The sequence below is a fragment of the Canis aureus genome, chromosome 21 (genome assembly GCF_053574225.1).
Source record: "Canis aureus isolate CA01 chromosome 21, VMU_Caureus_v.1.0, whole genome shotgun sequence".
Lineage (NCBI taxonomy): Eukaryota > Metazoa > Chordata > Mammalia > Carnivora > Canidae > Canis > Canis aureus.
In genome coordinates, this window is record NC_135631.1 from 47,491,988 (window position 1) to 47,512,470 (window position 20,483).

The window sequence follows — 20,483 nt, forward strand, 5'->3', positions numbered from 1 at the left end:
CACAAGCAGAGGGAGAAGCAGGCTCCACGCAGGGAGCCTGACGTGGGACTCGATCCCGAGTCTCCAGGATCACACCCTGGGCCGAAGGCGGCACTAAACTGCTGAGCTACCCGGGCTGCCCTGACCATGTGCACATTTATTGGAATCCAAGGTTGTAAGAGTTTCATTGGACTCAAGCACAACCAAGTATTTAGGGCATCAAAAGTGCTGGTTCTGGTTAGTGCTTGGCTCATACAGTCGCAACTGGCTCAAGGCAACTGGGTATAATTTTAATATACTAAAAGGAAAATACATTTTTCCCTCTCACCTAAAGGAAAGAGGAGAAAATGTCTGCACTTAGTGACAATTTTTTTTTTTTACATCTAATCTTAACACTCAAAGTCCTTATGGATCTATATATGTATTTGGAGAAGTGGATTTTTAATAAACTGACATTGCAGAGCAAAGAAATTTAATAAATTTTGATCAGAAGACACGTTTTGTGGCCAGAAATATCTAATACTGTTGTTTATATCCATCAAATGAGCAAGGTAATAGCTAGCTGTTCCCTTTCCTATGTAGTCATTACCCTTCTGTCTACATTTTTTCCTGGTCAACATTGAATATGGGGGAAATTATGAAAACAGTGGAACAGATGATGCCCTTATAATGTATTCCCAACAACCCTCAAGTAACAGTTCAGACTTTGGTCTAGAACAAAGCAATACCTCTCCTGAGTCTATGAACTTCCCCAGAGAGCCTGAGTGTTTTAATAAGAAGAGGTCATCCCAAATAGAGATGCTAAATGTATGATGACTGTTTAGGGTGTATCTGTTCTGTGCAGATATTTCCTCCATCCTGTCATCATCATCCAGGCTCTCCGGGCCAGACCTCCCTGTGCCTTGACCCCCTGGCTCTCTCCCACAGGCTTTAAATCTGGCTCAATCTTGCTCTCTGACTGGAGGGAGCAATGGGATTCTCCATTATGTATTCAAGACTCAACATCTGGCTTTTCCTCCATGTTTCTCTAATCAAGTAATTGAAAGACAACTTTTATGTTGGCAAATCGAACTTCAATAAAAAAAAAAAAAGACAACTTTTAGTGGCAAACTAGTCTCAGAGAGAGTACTGATATTTCTCTATTTCTTTTTGTCACACACTGAGCATTATCCTTTGAGAAAGAAGAGGTAAGATAAAAATCATATCTTTTAAAACAACAAAAGACTATTTTTACATACAGATGTGAGTCTGAAGAACAGTGAAACTTTTTTTTCACCTCATGCCCTTTGTTCCAAGTACATGGTGTGTGTGTACACATTTTCATTATGGACACAACTTACTTTCTTCTTTGTACCAATAGACCCAAATTACTTTAATTTGGTCAATAGCTGAATAATTCATTTTATTTAAAGCAGTAAATGTTGGGACGCCTGGGTGGCTCAGTGGTTAAGCATCTGCATTTGGCTCAGGGTATGATTCTGGGGTCCCAGATCCAGTTCCACATCAGGATCCCTGCAGGAAGCCTGCTTCTCCCTCTGCCTATGTCTCTGCCTCTCTCTGTATCTCTCATGAATAAATAAATAAAATCTTAAAAAAAAATAAAGCAGTAAATGTCATGAACAAAACTGGCTATATCAGATGGAGAGATATATAATAGATACAATAATAGACTGAAAGGTTTGTTTTATTTTGTTTCTTTCCTTTTCACACCTACTTCTCAAGATTGGTGCTTGATCCAAATAGTCATTTGTGATTCTAGTGTGGACTTTAATGATATTATGTGCCCAGCAGAGCAAGTACCCCTGCTTCAAATACTGACAAAAAATATAAAGTTTCTATCTTGGTCAGTTTGTCTGCCTTTGCAGAGATTCAGTGAGTTAATAGTCAATTGTCCCTGTGCTTTGTCATTAAAATTAACTATTGTTGACTGCTTTTTATTCTTCTTATAGCCTCCAGGCAACACTTAATGAACAAGTCCAACCAACGACAGTGGCCTTAAGTCTGACTCACAGTGGCCACACAGACAAGTTCTAAGTAATTTATTCTTGAGACTGACTGCAGTTTCCCAAGACAGATTTTGCTGGACTCCTCAGACATGTATTACAGAATAACCAAAAGTTTTCAGAGATGTGGATTAAAAGTCGGCCTCCACCCCTATGAGCCCTGTGATCTGCAGTAAGTTCAAGCCACTTTCCTAAGACCCTATTTTCACCCTTAACAAATGCCAATCACAGAATCTGCATCTTGAAGTGGGGATGATGATGAAACGAGACAAGATGTATAAAGGGCTTGACCAAAAGTAGGCTCCAACACATGTTGATCAAACTTCTCAGCAGTAGTGGACTAATTTCAAATCCTTTTGCTTAGCATTTTATTCTCTTCCAGTATGATGCAGAGAGCTTGAGGCAGGTACAAAGTTTCTGTTGTTGCAGAATTTGTTTGATCTGCCTACTTTCACCAGGTACCAAAGATTGTTTACGGCAATGTTTGTAGGTCTGGCCTGCCTTAATAAGGACAGGAACTAGCATCTTTAGCTTTCTACTTCCTCAAAAGAATTAGAAAACTTGCTCAAGCGATTGGAATGGGCAAAACGGTCTCAAATGTTCAGTTACATCTTGTAAATACATAATTGTACTCTTGACAGATAAAAATCACTTGATCTAAATATGTGTAATAGAATTACTACTACCATACCTTGAAGTGTGCATAACCAGATTGGTAGCTTTTCATATTGTCTAAAATAAAGAAAGTCAATTCCCAATAAATTAAACACAGTCAGTGAACTATTCTATTGTTTCCATATAAGACCATCCCAATCCACATTGAAAGGCTTTTGTGAACTTAAACCAGTCAGAAAGCACTGAACCTGAAGCAACATTCACTTCTTCTTCCACTTGAATCAGTCCTATTTGAGTAAATGGAGAAGGGTCACAAAAATACTCATCTAATTCTATATTACATACCCAGTGATATTATTGATATCATATCTTCATTTTTCTTTGACCAGTCTTATCAAAAAATAGGGCCAGGAGTAGGAGATTTCAGGAAATCTGGTAAACAAAAAGATCTTACAGTATTTACTAAAATCTCCCAAAATGAACTCAAAGTGAGTACACAGCATCAAACATGTACAAACCTGCAGGGGGAAAAAAAGGTACAATTTTTTATCATGATCTTTGAAAAATTATTTATTTGTTTGTTTGTTTGTTTATTTATTTATTTGTAAAAGATTTTTATTTGGCAGAAAGAGAGAGAGAACAAGTAGGCGGAGCAGTAGGCAGAGGGAGAGACAGAGGGAGGCTCCTCATGGAGCAGGGAGCCCGATGTGGGGCTCCATCCCAGGACACTGGGATCATGACCTGAGCTGAAGGCAGACGCTTAACTGACTGAGCCACCCAGGTGCCCTGACCTTTCAAAAATTATGAATGAGGAAAGAGAAAGACAGATAACCAATTTTGGAAACTGGTGTACTCTTGACTATGATCCTCAGAATCAGTCAGAAAAAGAAGTAGAGACTTCAGAATAAACTTTCATGATCAACCCTCAACTGAGGCAGATTTAGACAAGAGCAAATATGGAGGTTTGGGCAGCGGGTGAGGAAGAACAAAATCAGAAGCCCCTCTTTGACACCTCAACAAACAGAGAACTGGGCAAGACTTCTCCCCAGAGAATCGGAGTCACCCTGAGCTGTAGTCTTCAAGGGTAAACAGGCACTTAGCTGAATAGAAGGAAGACAAAAGAGAAAAGAACCAAAACTCAGAGAATGAGTCCTGAAGGAGTGAGATGTCCTAAGTAGAAAAGGCAAACAGGGGGCACCTGGGTGGCTCAGTCGTTTAAGTGGCTGCCTTTGCTCAGGTCATGATCCCCAAGCATTGCCCCACATTGCATCAGGCTCCCTGCTCAGTGGGAAGTCTGCTTTTCCCTCTGCCCTACTGCTCTGCTCAAGCATGAGCACTCTCTCTCTCAAATAAATAAATGGAATCTTACAAAAATAACATCAAAAAAGAAAAAAAAAAAGGAAAGGAAAGGAAATAGAGTTCAGTTAAGGAATTGTTTCTATTTCTAAACTAGAAGTTGTAGTCCACAGCTGCGGGTTTTAGTCATTTTGCCCCTGCTTTGCTGGGAGGGGAAGGGAACAGCTGCTTAAGAGCTGTGGGCAAAGCAGGGAAGGGAGCACCTAGAGCAGGTTATATAAGAACACTCTGGGGATGTGTTCTGAATAGCATGGAAGGCAGAATTTCTAAACCTGCAGGTACCCCGAACAGGATAGAGAGATGTCCTGTGCTAGGAAGAGTGAACACTAGTACACATCCCTGAACCAAACTGTCAAAGGCAGTAATCAAGCCCTCTAAGTACACTGGCTTATTAAGTTAGAAAAGTGTAGCCTTCCCTTACTCTCTCCAAGCATTTGTGGAAAAGGAGAAAAGCTCAAGAAAACACATACCATGCTAACTCCAAACTGAAGCCCTAAGGAGGAAAGCAAGTCAAGTTGACAAATGTCTAGGAGAATTCATCTGAACGTCAACGGAACAAAGATCTAATATGCTTTATGGACTTGCTCATAACATAAATGTGACAAAAAGAAATACTATGGTAACTGATTACATGGTATCATTATAATGATAACTAGGATTATGCTAGTAAATGTATAACAAGCTGGGGTGTGTATGTGTGTGTGTGTGGGGTACAACAATTTGTACCAATTGCTAATTGCCAGACCTAAGTACTCCTACCATAGCCATTTTCAACCTACCAAGTGACATCAGTGACTGTAAAGTTGGGAAGAGATGTAAACATTTGACACTCATGAATCCACTCCAGCACACTACTGATGCTAACTATGCAAAAACTCCACTACAGTAAGCATGCAGGGAAGGAAGGGGATGTATAAGACAGGTAATGCTTACATTCTGTAAGATGATATAAACCAGAAAATGGAAGAAAATTCCTTGCAATGTGTTTTTCTTTTTAGAACCTAAACAGAACAAAAAGTTCTAAAGGAAAGACATCAAGAACAACACATTAAAACAATAGAAAACAATTTCAAAGCTAAGGAAACAAATGCAGGATCAAAATAAATCAATTACAGAATAACTATATTATAGAAATATCAAGAATTCAATTGACACCATTGAAAATTAGCAACTAAGAAAAAAGGCTTTGTATCAATGAAAGAATACAGAAAAAATAAGATTAAAACAATTTTAGAAATCAACAACTATATAATATAAAGATGATTGATACATTTGAATGGTAGAAAATGGTAGCAAAAATAAACTCTATGGATTGATCTCATTTATAAATATGAAATCAAGGACCTTAAAAGCATTAGCAAATAAAATTCAGCAGCACCCTCAAAGAAAACTACCACATAATCTAATAGGTCTCTCTCAGGAATGCAAATATAGTCCATTATTAATAAAGCATATAATTCATCATAAATAAATGAAAAAGTAAAGGCATACTTATTTCAAATATGTCAAAACATAATTTAATAAAATTCAATATCCACTGCTAACTTAAAAAAAAGCACTGACATAGAACTCAGTGGCTATTTCTGTGACATTTTGCATATGTATATATGTATGTGTATATGTATACGTATAATACATGCAATGGAAAGCTCTCACCATGTTAATGAAGAAACACTAGAAGCATTCTCATTAAATATCGAGAGAGATGTCCTCTGTAACTACTATATTTATTCTTGCTCTGTTAAAACTAGACAATGCAATTAAGGAACATCTATAAAGCAGGTATAATTGTAATGCAGATGCATAAATTATCATTCTTTGCATACTATATTATTGAATACCTTGAAAACTCAAAAGAATCAATTAAAAAATTATCAGAATGATATCATTTAATAAGAAACTAGTTACAAAATTAAAATAAAAAATCAACAGCATTCTTATGTGTAAACAATATCCAATTAAAAAATAGATTGGAAGAACATGTTTCTTTACACTGTAAAAATAGGAATTATATATTTTTTAATGTAAATTATGTATATATAAAGGACTTGAAAGAAAACTTACATATAAAACTTAAACTATATCATGTCTTGGATAGAGCTACTGAATTTTGAAAAGATTCATTTATTCATTCACTCAGAGAACATTTATTGAAGGCCTATTAGATATCAAGCACTGTTCTAGGCCTTGGGGAGACAGCACTGAACAAAACAGACAAAAGTCCCTGACTATAAAGGGGATCTAGTGAAGGAGACGGACAATTTATCATGTGATATGATGAGCTTAACAGTTGGATAAAAGTGTGCTCTTTCAAACAGCAGAGCTACAGGGAGGGATGGTCAGGGAAGGCCTCATTGACAGGTGACATTTAAAGCTGTGTGGCCTGAGGAAGTGGGGGTGCAAGCCACGTGCAAAGTCCTCCAAGAGGGAGAGGATTCGGGTATTTAAAAATATCAGGTAGGCCACATAATTGGTATGGAGTAAGAGAAAAAGTAATAGGATATGGGTACAGAGAGAAAGCTAGCACTAAATGCATTGGGTCCATTGGCTGTTGTAGGGCTCTAGACTGCACTGTGAGTGAGATGGGAGCCTTTGTAGGTTTTGAGGAATAGACCTGCTCTGACTAGATATTTTGTTTATCAGTAAGTTCATTCATAAGTCTACAGATATGGGTATTACAGAAAGCCTATACCCAAAGCAGCATCAGAAATGGAAAACAGGGATCCCTGGGTGGCGCAGCGGTTTGGCGCCTGCCTTTGGCCCAGGGCGCGATCTTGGAGACCCGGGATCGAATCCCACATCAGGCTCCCAGTGCATGGAGTCTGCTTCTCCCTCTGCCTGTGTCTCTGCCTCTCTCTCTCTCTCTCTCTGTGACTATCATAAATAAATAAATAAAAATTTAAAAAAAAAAAAAAAAAAAAGAAATGGAAAACATCACAATCAAGGGAGAGTTTTAGATGAAGGAAAAATATATCAAATCATAGAGCAGACTATAAATCATTCATAGATCATAAACATAGCAAGTCTCTGATGTTACTCAATAACTGGAAAGATTTTTTTCTGCTTATATTTTATAGGGATCACTTATTTTAATAATGTTAATACCCAACCTATATAATTTTATTTATTTAAATTACAGTTCAAACTGCTAAGGAAAATTAAAAAATGATATTGGATTTCATCTGGAAAAATCCAATGTGCAAAGGTAGACATCATAATTTTGCAGAAAAAGAGAAAAAAGGGATTATCAATCAAACCATGCATTAACTGTACCATGAAGCTATCATTATTAATATACTTGGATATAGAGTAGATCATATAAACGTGGATTTCAAAATTGGATAATTCTAGAATTCACAGTGTTGAAAAGCTAAAATAGTCAATAAATAATGTTGAGAACAGGACAGACATTTGAAACATTAACAAAATACTTGTGGAGAAAACTTATGAGGTCTTATATCAAAATAAATTTCAGTTCCTTAAAAACACATACACATAAAAATAAATTCACAAATGATCTAGAAGACAATATGCAAGAGATGTGTGTGTATGTCTGTATGTGTGTATATTAGAGTGAAAACATCTTAATTTTTAAAAAAGACGTATTTATTTTGAGGGGGCAGAGGGAGAAGGAAAGAATCTCAAGCCTATTCCCTGCTGAACACAGAGTCTGATGCAGGGCTTGATCTCAGGACCCAGAGATCACGACCTGAGCCACCAAGAGTTGGATGCTCAACCAACTGAGCCACTCAGGCATTCCATGTGCAATGGAATCCAAATCATGAACCTATCAAGGAAATAAACTAAATATGAAAAATACTAACAACCTATAGAAACCAAGACACAAATGGCAAGTGAGTATGTGAAAATTTGTTTAAAGACCATGAAAAGATGCTCAACATCACTCATCATCAGGGAAAAACATATCAAAACCACAATGACCTATCATCTCACACCTGTAAGAATGGCTAAAATTAACAAGTCAGGAAAAAAATGTTGGCAAGGATGTAGAGAAAGGGGAACCCTCTTACACTGTTGGTGGGAATGCAAACTGGTGTAGTCACTTTGGTAAAGAGTATGGAAGTTCCTCAAAAAGTGAAAAATAGAGCTACCCTATGACCCAGCAGTTGCACTACTAGGTATTTGTTCAAAGAATAAAAACATACAGATTAGAAGGGGCACATGCACTCTGATGTTTATAGCAGCATTATCAACAATAGCCAAACTATGGAAAGAGCCCAAATGTACATCAATTGATACACACACACACACACACACACACACACACACACACGACATATATATACTGGAATATTACTCAGTCATCAAAAAGAATGAAATCTTGCCATCTGCAATAACGTGGATGGAGCTAGAGTGTATTATGCTAAGTGAAATAAGTCAGAGAAAGACAAATACCATATGATTTCACTCATAGTGGAATTTTTTTTAAAGATTTTATTCATTTATTCATGAGAGAGAGAGAGAGAGAGAGAGGCAGAGACACAGGCAGAGGGAGAAGCAGGCTCCATGCAGGGAGCCTGACATGGGACTCGATCCCAGGTCTCTAGGATCAGGCCCTGGGACGAAGGTGGCATTAAACTGCTGAGCTACCCAGGCTGCCCTCATAGTGGAATTTAAGAAACAAAACTGATGATCATAGGGGAAGGGAAGGAAAAATTAAGATAAAAACAGAGAGGGAGGCAAATCATAAGAGACTCTTTACTATAGGAAACAAATTGAGGATTGCTGGAGGGGAGGTCGGGGGGTAGGGTAGGGTGACTGAGTGATGGGTATTAAGGAGGGCACAGGATCTGATGAGCAGTGGGTGTTATATGCAACTGATGAGTCACTAAATTCTACACCTGAAACAAATAATACACTGTATGTTAACTGACTTGAATTTAAATAAAATCTAAAAAAAATTTGTTCAAGTCTACTTTTGAATTATTAAAATAAAAAAGCCAAGATAATATTTTCCAATTAGTATGCTGACAAAAATAATTTAAAATAATTGATAATAACCAACTGGGTATGTGTGGGGAAATGAGAGTTACATATTGACTCATTGTTTTCATAGATACACTGACAATCTATAAGAATTTTTTATATATATTTTTTATTGGAGTTCGATTTGCCAACATATAGTGCAACACCCAGTGCTCATCCCATCAAGTTATAAGAATTTTCAGTGTGTTTACCACTTTATAAAAATGGTACATAAGAATAACCATATAGATTATCAAAACAATAAATATTAAAAACAAATCTGGAAATTTAATATGTAATAAATAGGCTTTCAATTTGTAAAGAAAGGAGGCTTTTACTTAATAAATAGTATTTGAAAATTGGTCATCAATCTGGAAGAAAACAAGCCTGGATCCTTACACCTCACAGTTTATCAAAAATAAATTCCAAATAGATCAAAATTTCAAATGCTAAAAGTGAAAAAGTGATTTAAAGATGTATTAATTCTTTGACCATATGATCTGACTGCTAGAAATTTACCACTGAGATGAGATACACTAACAAAAGTTTTCAAAATAGAAAAAAATTGGAAACACCCAAATGCCAGTCAATAGGAATCTAGTTAATAAGGTTTTAAAAGGTACATTCATACAACAAAATCTGATGCTAATATTACACTATATGCTAATGATATGCTAATATGCTAATACTATGTAGTTATTAAAAAAGAATGAGATGATCTGTGCTAACAGGGAAAGATCTTATAGTTTTTTCACTTGATGAAAAAAATTAAAAAGTTAAAAAATTCTTTAGTACATTTGTGTAAATGCTTAAAAAGGAGCTCTACATAAATGATAATGATATCAGTAAAAATAATAAAACCCAACGCTTATTTAATTATGACTATCTACCAGGTACTATTTTAAGTACTTTACATACTTAAATAACTCTCAAAGATAGGTGCTATTAAGAGGCCCTCTGTGAGTCGGAAACGCAAGGTAGATTGCCTTGTGGATCCAGGATTCAAAACCAGGCAGTGTGACTCCAAGTTAACTGCTAATCACTGTGCTATGGAGACACACACACACACACGATTAGTACGTATTACAGAAAAAGTAATAGTTGTAGTTACCAGGGATAGAGAAATGAAAGTTGGGCATTGGAATCTGAGAAACCAACAGTCATTTTATAACTTTCTGTACCTGTTTGATATTTTTAAAAAATCATATGTAGATTTTAATTTTTCTTGACTAAACAACTAAGAAAACTTAAAGAAGGGAGGTGGGGGAGAAAGGAAGGGATGCCAAGCATCCTCAGGAACTCTAAAGAAAAATGACCCCAGCTGGCACAGAGCAATGAAACTTGAAGTCACTGAACTTGAGAGCAGCAGGCTTTGCTTTTGCAAGCACTTTCCTGAGCTGGTGTAGAGGACTGACTTGCTGGAGCAGAACGTGGGCGCCACTGTGTTGCATTCTCTATCAGCAAAGAGATCAGAGAAGGATGCTGCTCTATCATGTCTCTCCTATCAATTGATCGGATTCTCTGCTTTTCTGTGTGCCTGACACTGTGATACCCGGGAGCTCAGAGAGTGCTGCTGGACCCCAAACAAACAACAATGCCGGGAGGTGCTCATTTATCATCCCAAGGGAAGGCAGGCCTGAGAGCCAGCACTGGTTGGCTAAGTCTCTGGCACACAGGCTTGGTTTCTTTGGCAGGGAAGAAGTCACCATATGTCTCCAGGCACCAGCTAGTTGGCCATCTCCAAAAGAAGAGTTACTGTATCCATCACTAGAGGACTCAGGTGTCAAGTATGCTGGCAAGCTCCTGACTGCTACCTGAAACCTCCAGAACGCCGCATTGTTCTTTTCTGGGTTCTGAGAGGGAGGGGAAGAGAGGCAACCAGGCTATTATTGTTGGGCCGCAGAGAAATAAAATCAGCTCCTCTGCAAGTCCACAGTTGGTGTGAACTGATAAAGTGTCTGGTGCAAATGGCAAAGATAAAAGGACTTTGTGGTGTTCCAAATCTCTCTTTCTCTGTGTGCTGTTCAATAGAGGTTTCCCTGAATCTTGCCTTATTTTCTCCGATGATACAAGGAATGAGTGCAAAGCTAAGTGATCAGAAAAGTTACAAGTAGAGAATATAAAACTGTGTTTATAAGTGTGTGATTGTGTATGAATACACAGGAATTACCACATTTTCTTCTATTAGCAAGGAACTAGAATGAAAGTAGTTATTTACAAGGATGGGGTTTAGGAAAGAAAGTGCGAAGGCCCTTTACAAGGACTTACAAAGTACTGGCGGTGGGTCAGGGGTGCTGCAGGAGCACAGGAGTAGGTCTTTCAGATACCACCGTTCTGGCTGCTTCACAAACAAGATTTCCTTAAAGAGCAAGGTTAATTAAACTCTAGGTCAGGAGTTCTCAAATTCTTTAGACTCAGTACTACTTTGCACTCTTAAAAATTATTAAGGACCCCAAGGGTTTTATTTATATGAATTTTCTCTATTGATGTTTACACTGTTAAAAATTGAAGCTGAGAATTTAGAAAACATATTTTATGATTTACTGAAATAACAATAATAAACATACCACAGGTTAACAAACATAATCCATACTTGTGAAAATAACCACATTTTCTAAAACAAAAATAAATTTATTGAGGAGTGGCATTGTTTTCCATTTTTCCAAATCTCTTTAATGTCTGCCTTATTAGGATATAGTTGGACTCTTACATCTGCTTCTACGTTCAATCTGTCCTACCACTGGTATTATTGTGCCTCTAGAAAACTATACTGAATACTCTTAAGAAAATGAGAATTTAAAAAGATAAATGATGCTTTAATATTATTATGAAAATAATTTTGACTGCAACGACCTTCTAAAGAGTTGCAGAAACCCCCAGGCATCTCCAGGCCATACCTGGAAAACTACTAGTGTGATTGAATAATCAAAGTGATGCATGGGGAAATCACTGGTGTATACTGCTAGCACTATATTTCCGCCACTAAAAAGCTATGCACTTGGAAGATGAGTGCTCTGGGTTCGAAGAAGACCAATTATGATTTTGAAAATCAAGTCATGTGAGGTTGCATTTTGAGAAAAGCATGTAAGAGAAACATGTATCCAGTTAAACAACAATGCAGCTACTCTCACACCAAAGCCATGGTTTCATGACTGCACAATTTGACCCTTTGGATGATTTCAATAATTGAGAATTTGGGAACTTTTAGGGTTTAGAAACCTAGTGGCTATGGAAGAGGGGGTAGGGTGGGGTACAGGGTGACTGGGTGATGGGTATTAAGGAGGGCACCTGATGTAATGAGCACTGGGTGTTCTATGCAACTGATGAATCACTAATGACACAATATGCTATTTGTTAACTTAAATTTAAATAATTAAAAAAAAAAGAAACCCATTGGCTTTTTTTTTTTAAGTAAGTGTTGTATTTGAAGTTCTATGCCAAGGTCATTTTGCATAAATGGCACTACAACTGTAATTCAACTACAGGTTAAAATGGACAGGGCAGGTCTTCGTCTTTTGGTTGGAAGCTCACATCTATCTCTCACAGATCTGTGAGGAGATGATGAGGAAATAGATGGAAAAACCCGCTGAGAAGTTAGTACAATAAAACATAAAATTTGTTTGTTTCTATGTTTGTTTGATTTTTGGAAGGGTCTATATAGGATAGCTGCCATGTTAGTGTCCAAAATCTGGCCTTCAGGGAATATATGGACCACACGGATATCTGACCTTCAGGGAATATATGCACCACACAGACAGTTAAAAATGGGAATACACAGTAACAAGTTTAATACATTCAAATTCAACAATAATTATTCACAAGGAAAAAAAAATTACTCACAAGGTCATGAATCCTGAAAAACACAGATTGGTTTATGACAAAGAGACCCAAATAAGCTTTCTGACATATTGGATTATTTGCAAAAGAAATTTCTTTCCCTGGTAACTAGAGAGATTACCACAAATGAGGAGAACTGTGGGTTTGCAGCACAGGAATCCAAAGAACAAGCATGCACACATGCACACAAATACACAAACACATGAAAGGATCCTAGGTTTAAGTGTCCCTGTTTGTGGGTTTGTGCAACCCTAGCCTCGCTTCTAGATTCAGAATCCTGAGATAACGTAATAGAGATTTCTGATCTTTGCTGACAAGCATGCTCTAAACCAGGTGTAAAATCTTTGGCAAGGTACTTAACCTATAATGGATCTGTTTTATCATGTTAAGGATCTCGGAACTTGGTATTTCAGCCTGCTAAAAAATAACTTGTCAGAGCTGTGAAGCTGTCACCTAGGTTAGGGATGGGAAGAATGCTACAATTGTGCATCAGTATGTGTAACTGATGTGAAAATGTAAGGTTAACTGTGCGAAAGCAAATCAGACTAAATTTATTATTATGTCTCCAGTTAAGCAAAAATCTGCATTTCTAGGTCTTAAGAACCTGCAAAGAGAAGTAAGCTTGGAATCGGGTAAAGTCTCAGGATGACACAAATCCACAGAAGAGACAATTTCCAGTGGCACTAACTACAGTAAGGATAGAATTACAGGGCTGAGAAGACCCTGTACAAGGGGGTTGGCCCTCGTGGAGTCTGCAAACAGTGCCTCCCCTGCCTCAGCACAGGACTTGCGAATGACCGAAAAGGTGATGCAAGGGTATCTTAACTTGAGGGGCACAAGTTCACACTAGTAGTGACAAAGGAGACATGTATACACTGTTGGTGGATTTTCTCTTTGTGTGCCACAGGTTCAAGTCTAGACATACGTATTTATTATCCTTGACTAGCTATAGTAGGGATGTATCATGCAAAGGAGTTATTATTGTTTCTCTCTTTTATTTTTAGAGTTTGAGATTTCTTATCCACAAGGAAGGGCGGACTACCATTTGGAATTGGATGGGGACCTGTGGATGAGGAGCCAGACTTGACCTTTGGACTTGCTTCACTGCAGACAAGAAGGGTTACCCCAGGGGCTACTGTGTTCAGGCAGTTATATCAGAGTCGAGCCTCATGTTGAGGAGGAGAGGAGAGCAGAACAGCAGCCATATCTGCCTACCCAAATCATCAACAGCCACTTTCCACGGCCAAGGGTATGCGTTCAGAAGGACACCAGGTGGGGCTTCTAACACTAATCTGAAATTCCCAGAGGTTCTGCTTTATTTCGGCCTCACCTTTCTCACTGCCTAGTCATTTCTTTTCCTCTAGTGTCTTTCTTTTTCTGTAACTACCCAGCTCTTTTTCCATATTATCATCTTTTCCTATTTTTCCTTTGTTCTCTTCCTTGGCCCTTATTTTCTCTATTTTGTTTTGTTTTGTTTTGTTTTGTTTTACCTGATCAAAGCATGAACAAATATTTAAAATATTTGTATCATAATATGGCAAATTTGGCATTCTCCTTCAATCCAACTTTACACCAATATCTTTGAATACAAGCTCTCTATATCCTGTGTACATCCCAAACTGCATAGGCTTCTCTTCCTTGAACACTCAGTACCTATCACATATTTGAATATTTTGCTAGCAATTTCCTTTTCTGACATCTCTGGCTACTGACATAGTACTGGTATTTCAAGCCTCAGTTCACTGTCACTTTCTACATGAAGCCTTTTGCAGTCCTCTTAGGTACTCTCCTTTAGATGGTCTCCATATTTTCTCATTTGGTGATCTAATCCAATCTTGAACTTCATTTACTACTTTTAATGTGACTGTACTCTGATTTATCATCTCAGATCTAACTTAAATTCTTTTACATCTATCAACTACTTATATCTCCTCATGGGTGACCAGTTTATCCTGGAGGACAATAAATTTCCAATAATATGTTAGCAATTCCTAAATTCACGTACATGCACGCATGGGTGCACACATGCCTGTGTACATGTGCGTGCACGAGTTTGTGCACACACACACACACACTAGGATGTTAATGGACACAGTTTCCCATCCTATCCTCTGAAACAGTTTGGGTGATCTGGTGCATCAACTATTTAAAAAAATCTCTGTTGCTGGAGCAAATTGCTATTTTCTGAGCTGTTTCTCATTCACTACTTTGTTATCCTCTCACTAAGACACATTGGATCCATTGTACCATTGTGTGACCAAACCCTGAGGTCCCTGCCTGTCCCAGGCTCAAAGAAACCTCTTCTGAATGTTCATGAGAGTCTTGAGATATACATCTGTTGAATGATGCAAGCGTTGGTAAGGCAGCATGAAATGTGGGATGCTCTGAGATTCTCCTAATAGTCTAATACTATCTGGAAAAGAGGCTTGAAGCTCACTTTAAAAACACTTTTTATAAGCCAAACTATCAGAAGTACTAGAGCCACAATGCAGAAGGATATATTTTCCAAGCTCAACTATCTAAAAGACTAAAGGAAGAAGTTAGACCGACACATATTGCTAGTACCTTCCAGATACAAAAGAGAAAATGGGTCTGTTTGCTGGAAATTGCCATGATAGCTTCCACAAAGCAGGTATGTGCATTCATATATTGTTTATCAATATGGTTACTTATATTTTAAGAGTAGAACTTGTAAGCCAAAGGGAACTAAGATAGTCTATGATGTCATTTCTCCTTTGTCAAATAGATTGAACTGTAAATGGGTCACTTATTGATCCTTTAAAAAAGGCATTAAATTATGTAATTAAACCTGAAGCATTAATAAAAGATTGAAATTTTCTATATTATGTCTATGCTCTATAAATTTAAAGCTAACTATGAGTGGATGCATTTCCTTCAATCATGTTAAAAATTAAACACACAGATACATCCTGGGTGCACTGATACAAAATAAAAGCAATTATTTACAGATTTATCAATTTGACCAGTGGATCTCAACCCTGTCATACAACCATTTTGGAAGGAAGAAAATTTTTTAAAATAGGCCTTGATGGATTTGTATTATTAAAATACATGGGGGAAACAATATCAGGAAAGTTCAGGATGACAAATTTGTTTCATCAATGCATGTCACAGCTCCTTGCTACTATCTTCAAGCTGCTTGCTGGATTTCTGAGAGTCATCTCTTTCTTACACAAACTTCCCACATAAACTAAACCCTGACTGAGACACATGAGACATAACTAATCTTCCAAATGAAAAGCTTAAAGCCTTTAGTTTATGTAAAAATTTATAGCTGCATAAGAAAATGATTTTGTTCTCAGTTTCCTTTCCTCTATAGAGCAGGGAAGCCAATTTTATGAATAACTCCTAGTAATGCCCAAGTTAAAATCTTCTGGTGTGTTGGAAGCTAAAACCACTGATGAATCATCATATTGATGAATGGCCACACAAATTCAGACCACACAAGACTTCAAACTAGGCCTACAGTAAGTCAAAAAATTGTCAAGCATTTCAATTTCCTTTTGAAAAAACTTATTATTGAATTAATATTTTAAATTTATAATCTGGAAGAAATGACATGACTTAAATGCCTCTTCATGGTCTTTTTCTACTCTTTGACTCGATTAATAATTAGATTCAGTTAATTGACAGATAATACTTGCTACAGAGTTGTTTTAAAAGTAAATTATTTAAATTAATTCAACTTTTCCCTTTCCTCAAAAAAAGTTTAAAAATGTTATTTGACTTTTATTTTTATTATAGCTCATTTTTCATGAAAATGATTCTCGGATTTTTACAATCCAAAAATAAACTATACACTAAAAATATACATAATGTAACATATAAGAAGGATTTCAAAGATGAGTGACCAAGCTACTGAGATGCAAGTTGTCATTTCTGGAGATATATCAGGGCTACTGTTATTACTCTACCAACTACAGTTTGGATCATACTACTTCTAAACTGGAAAACACTTTTTAAATTGTATTCTAAATGTTTGACTATAACTCTTGTTTTAGTGAGGTGTTCACGAGTCAGATTATTGATTCTAATACATCACAGTTAGATTTCCTGTCATTTATATTTAGTTGTACATGGCCCAATCACAATTTGTTTACTGCTGTCGGGTATTGCTTTTTTTTTTTTCATAACACGTTTCTCCTAGTAAACTTGACCTCAAACTTCACAATAGGGCAAGTGAGCACTTCCTAGACTTCAAGGAATGGGTGGGGCTGGGGCACTTGTGGAGGGTGAATCCTGTTTCTCCTAATTTTTTAATAGACTTTAATTTTAAGCGCAATTTTAGTTTCACAGCAAAAATAAACAGCAGGTATAGATTTCCCATATACTTCCTACCCAAACATATGCACAGCTTTCCCCACTAACAACAACCCCCACCAGAGGGATACACTGTGGGAGTTGTGGAGAAATTCAGACCAGAGTGGTCTGTATTCTCATTGTAGACTATATCTGTATAGTTGATGAACCTACATTATTCTATTACCTTAAGTCCATAATTTACATTAGGGTTCCCTCATGGTGGTGTACATTCTATGGGTTTTAACAAATGTATAATGACATCTGTGGACCATTATAGTGTCCTACAGAATAGTTTCACTGAACTAAATGCCCTTTACGCTCTGCCTATTTATTCCTCCCTCCTCCCTAACCCCTGCAAACCATTGATCCTTTTAGCGTTCCCATAGTTTTGTCTTTTACAGAATGTTATATAAAATGTCATACAGGAATCATACAATATGTAGTCTTTTCATATTGGCTTTTTTCACTTAGCAATACACACTTAAAAGCTTGATAGCTTTTTTCTTTTTTTTAGTGCTGAATAATATTCCATTATCTGAATGTGCTATTCTTTATTATAGTATAGCACATTCTTATTACTTGCTAAAGGACATCTTGGTTGCTTCCAAGTTCTGGAAATTATGAATAAAGTTTCTATAAACATTCATGTGTAGGTTTTTGTGGGGATATAAGTTTTCAACTTGTTTACCAAGAAGCATGACTGCTAAATTATATGGTAAAAGTATGTTTAGTTTCGTTAGAAACTGCCAAACTGTCTTCAAAACCAGCTGTGCCATTTTGAATTCCCAATAGCAATAAGTGAGAGTTCCTATTCCTCTATATCCTTGTCAGCATTTGGCATTTCTAGGGTTTCAATTTTTGCCCATTCTAATAAGTGTATAGTGAGCTCTCATTGTTTTGATTTGTAATGTCCTAATGAGATGAATTTTGGTATCTTACCAAATGCTTATTTTCCATTTGTATATGTTCTTCAATGAGACAGCTATTCATATCTTTTGCCCAATTTAATTTGGTTGTTCATTTTCTCATTGCTAAATTATAAGAGGTTATTCATAGTTTTGGATTAAGAGCCCATTATCAGATGTGTCTTCTGCAAATATTTTCTAGTCTTTGGATGGTTTCCTCATTCTTTTGCCAGTATATTCCACAAAACAGGTTTTTAATTTAAATGAAGTCCTCCTCACCAGTTATTTCTTTTATGGATTGTGCCTTTGGCATTGTATCTAAAAAGTTATCACCATACTCATGGCCATCTAGATTTCCTTCTATGTTATCTTTTAGGAGTTTTATAATTTTGTGTTTTATACAGTTAGGTCTATGATTCATTTTGACTAAATATTTGTGAGGGGTATAATGTCTATGTCTAGATTAATTTTGTGTGCATGTATTTTCTGTAATAGGCTTTTTTTCACATGTGGGTCCAGTTGTTCCAGCATGATTTGCTGAAAGGATTCTTTTCTCTATTGTATTGCCTTTGATCCTTTACCAAAAATCAGTTAACCATATTTATTTGGGTCTATTTATCAACTATTTAATCTATTCCATTGATCTATTTGTCTATTCTTTTGTGAATACCACACTGTCTTAATGATTGTAGTTACATAGTAAGTATTAAAGTCAGAAGTATAAATCATCCAATTTCATTCTTTCTCTTTCATATTGTGTTGGCTATTCCGAGTCTTCTGCTTCTTATAAACTTTATAATCAATTTGTCAATGTCAACAAAATAACTTGCTGGGATTTTGACTGGCATTCAGTCAAAATCTATAGATTTAATATTCTTACTCTACAAATTAGGAAGAATTGACATCTTGAAAATACTGTTTTCCTATCCATGGACATGAAATATCTTTCAATTTATTTATTTCTTTGATTTTTTTTATCATAGTTTTGTGGCTGTCTTCATATAGATCTTAGACATATTTTGTTAGGTTTATACCTAAGTATTTCATTTTAGGAGATATTAACATAAATGGCATTGTGTTTTAATTCCAAATTCCACTTGTTCATTACTGATATACTGGAAAGCAACTGACTTTATATATCAACCTTGCATCCTACAACCTTGTTATAATGTCTTGCTAGTTCCAGAAGTTTTCTTCAGTTCTTTCAGATATTCTACATAGATGGCCATATTATCTATGAAGAGCTTTATTTCTTCTTTCCCAATTTCTGTATCTTTTATTTCCTTTTCTTAATGCATTAGGTAGGACTTCCAGCACAATGTTGAAAAGGAGCATGATAGAAGAAATACTTGCTTTGTTCTTAACTTAATGAGTTTCTAGTTTCTCACCAAAGTATGATATTAGTCATAAAGTTTTTAAAATTCTTTAATTTAAATCAAGCTATTTAACATATAGTGTATTATTAGTTTCAGGGGTAGAATTTAGTGATTCATCAGTTGTATACAACACCGAGTGCTCATTACATCAAGTGCTCTCCTTAATGCCCATTGCCCAATTACCTTGTCCCATCCACCTCCATGCCTTCTAGCACCTCTCAGTTTGTTTCCTATAGTCTCTAATGGTTTATCTCCCTCTCTGTTCTTATTTTATTTAATTTTCCCTTCCCTTCCCCTATGTTCATCAGCTTTGTTTCTTAAATTCCACATATGAGTGAAATCATATGGTATTTGTCTTTCTCTGACTGACTTATTTCACTTTGCGTAATACCCTCTAGTTCCATACACATCATTGCCCTGGCAAGATTTCATTCTTTTTGATGGCTGAGTCATACTTTTTTATGTAGATTTTATTTTATTTATTTTATCAAACTGAGTAAGTTCCCTTCCTAGTTTGCTGAGAGTTTTTACTAGGAATGGGTGTTGGGTTTTGTCAAATGTTTTTTTTTTTTTTTTCCATCTATTAACATTATTGTGTGGTTTTTCTTATTTAACCTGTTTTGATATGATGGGTTATATTAACTGATTTTTGAATGTTGAGCTGGCTTGCATACCTGGGATAAGAATCACTTGGTTGTGTTGTGTAATTATTTTTATACTTTGCTGGTTTTAATTTGCTAATATTCTTTTAAGGATTTTTGCATCTATGTTCATGAGAGATTGTTCTGTAGGTTTCTTTTCTGGTAATGTCTTTGTCTGATTTCGCTATTAGGGTAATGCTGTCCTCATTGTATGAGTTAGGAATCATTCCTTCTACTTCTATCTTCTGGAAGAGTTTGTGGAGAATTGGTATAATTTCTTCCTTAAATATTTGGTAGAATTCACTAGCAAACCTATCTGGAACCGGTACTTTCTGCAAAGGTAATTAAATTAAATTATTATTTCAATTTATTTAATAGATACAGTCCTATATAAATTTTCTCTTTCTTCTTGTGTGAATTTTGGCAGTTTGTATCTTTCAAGGACTTTGCCTTATTATTAGA

The 20,483-nt window shown here is 36.3% G+C and overlaps 1 long non-coding RNA gene across 3 annotated transcripts in view; it reads right to left on the reverse strand.

Moving 5' to 3' along the window:
- Window positions 1-20,483, reverse strand: part of LOC144293045 (uncharacterized) — a 95,711-nt gene that overhangs the window by 21,320 nt on the left and 53,908 nt on the right. The window contains exon 3 of one of the 3 annotated variants that reach the window (XR_013360521.1): window positions 11,208-11,298. The exons of the other annotated variants lie outside the window; for them this stretch is intronic. This is a non-coding gene — a long non-coding RNA (uncharacterized LOC144293045). The remainder of the gene's footprint in view (window positions 1-11,207; window positions 11,299-20,483) is intronic. 3 annotated transcript variants of the gene reach the window in all.